Raw genomic sequence first — 2,078 nt, 5'->3', positions numbered from 1 at the left:
CAGTTGTACAGTGCCTTGGACAAAAAGAAGGATCACAGGCTAGATAAACTCTGCTCTGGGGATACCCCTCCTATCCCTAAACTGCATCCTCACTTTCTGCAAAATCATAGAAATATAGAGGAAACACAGTTCTGATGGGTAAAAAGGGACAAAAATGATCACAGATACTTTATAGAGACACATGGATGGTTACTTGTTACGGTGTTAGCCAGCAAGCACAAGGGTACCAGAGGAAAAGTCTGATCAAATAGTCCTAGAACTGTATCACTGATTTTGGTGCAGTAGGAATTTACTTACGGATTCCACCAAACCAAAATATTAGGACGGGGCCAAGATGACTACATTACCCTGGGCTTGTGAAAATTACACCCTGCATAAAAATATATTTGGTCCTCCAGTAGAAGCACGAGAAAGAAAAGTAATCCCTCGCCTCCTTGCAGATAACTTTCTCTCTAGCCCTAGCAAGGAACTGGGACGATCAGGGAAGCAATGGGTATACAGGTACACCATGGCAATGCCTATAATTAAAAAGAGATGGGGCCTCTTCTCTGCTCACGAATGCATTTGTTTGAAAGATGGGGTCTGTCAGCCCAGCTTTCCTAACTCTTTTAGAGAGTAAAAGCTAATTTCATGGCGCTGGGACATTTTTCACTGGGGCATCGTGGATTCATTTTACCTCACTGCAGCTGTCTGGAAAGCGTCTAGTCTAAGCAGAGAGGAGCTTCTGGAGAGCGATTCAAGCAATCTCCATTGAGTGCCTGTTTCGGATGTGAAGAGTCACCTTCTGGAAGAGCTACTGCACTCCACTGCCTGGAAAGGGAGACTGAGCGACTACCTGGGACCGACACGGTTGCAGTTAAAGTCCCAGCCAGTGTAAGCAAGAGCAGGTCCCAACCACCACTGCTCGCACACAGGGACAGGACACCCAGGCTCGTGTTTCTCTAGTATTTTTAGCTGTTGTTTCTACTTGTAGAGAACAACTTCTTCTAGAAGTCCAGAATTTATATGCATGATTTACATCAGCATTTGCTTGCAGCTTTCTTGACAAGAACGTTTCAAAACGTATTGCTGGGAAAGAATTTGACTGGACACATCATCCCAGAGGAATGGACTTCAGAAGAGGCTGGCAAAGCTGACTTGGAATATAACAAAATACACAAAAAGAGTGACAGGTGGATGGCAAAAGTATGTCTCTAGGGGAGCAAGGACTTGGGCACAAATGGCAAGGCATGCTTATTTATTAAATAGCACCAGGAAAAGACTAATAACCAAATACTCTTAATGGTTGCACATTTATTACCAGGTGACCATTCGATAACCCTCATGTAGCTTTACAGCAGAAAGCGTCACAGGCCAAGAAAACCCTCACAGAGTGACCAGAATAAGATTTTCTCTCAAAAGAGAAATTCCCTCATGCTGGAGGGAGTCTAAGTCATGAGACCTATGGGGAAGGAGTTACAAGTGCATGTTACAGCCAGACCAAATGCAGGGTTAGCATGACTCTGTAGCACTTACTGGACTCACCCAGGGTATTGGGCTATTTTTATATATGGATCACTGTCATAGTCTCACCGTGGTTTTTCGGAAGAGGAAGAAAAACCAAATAGTCATTCAGTTTAGAAAAATCCCCGCTGCCAGCCGGGCGCTCTGGCAGCGCTGGCGGCGCCTTCGCGAAAGCGGCTGCGAGCGTGAATTTTACAGCGTTTAAAAGGCAAATTAGAGTCACGGCCCGGTAGCGGATGGCCCCGGCTTCTCGTCGCAAACTTTCCCCTCGTTGCGCTTGAGCTAAACCACCTCTCAGGGCCCTCGTTCGGCCCAGCGCCGGCGAGGCCTGCGGGCCGCGCGCCGGGCAGGCGGCATCGCGCGGGGACGAGCGGCCTCTCCGCGGCTCCGTCACCAGCCACCGCGGGAGCTTCGGCCGCGACTCCGACGAGGGACTTTTTGGCCCCGTTTCTCCCGCCCAGCTCCAGAGGCCCCAACTGGGCCAGCGGCCGCCGCGGAGCCGACGAGAAACGGCGCTGCCGGCGGCCGGGCGGGGCGGGGCGGGTCCGCCGCCATTTGGGCGCCGCGCGGCCGCC

Source organism: Apteryx rowi, unplaced genomic scaffold (assembly GCF_003343035.1).
Source record: "Apteryx rowi isolate R43461 unplaced genomic scaffold, aptRow1 scaffold_200, whole genome shotgun sequence".
In the NCBI taxonomy this organism is placed as follows: Eukaryota; Metazoa; Chordata; class Aves; order Apterygiformes; family Apterygidae; genus Apteryx; species Apteryx rowi.
Note: the sequence above shows the minus strand (reverse complement) of the source record.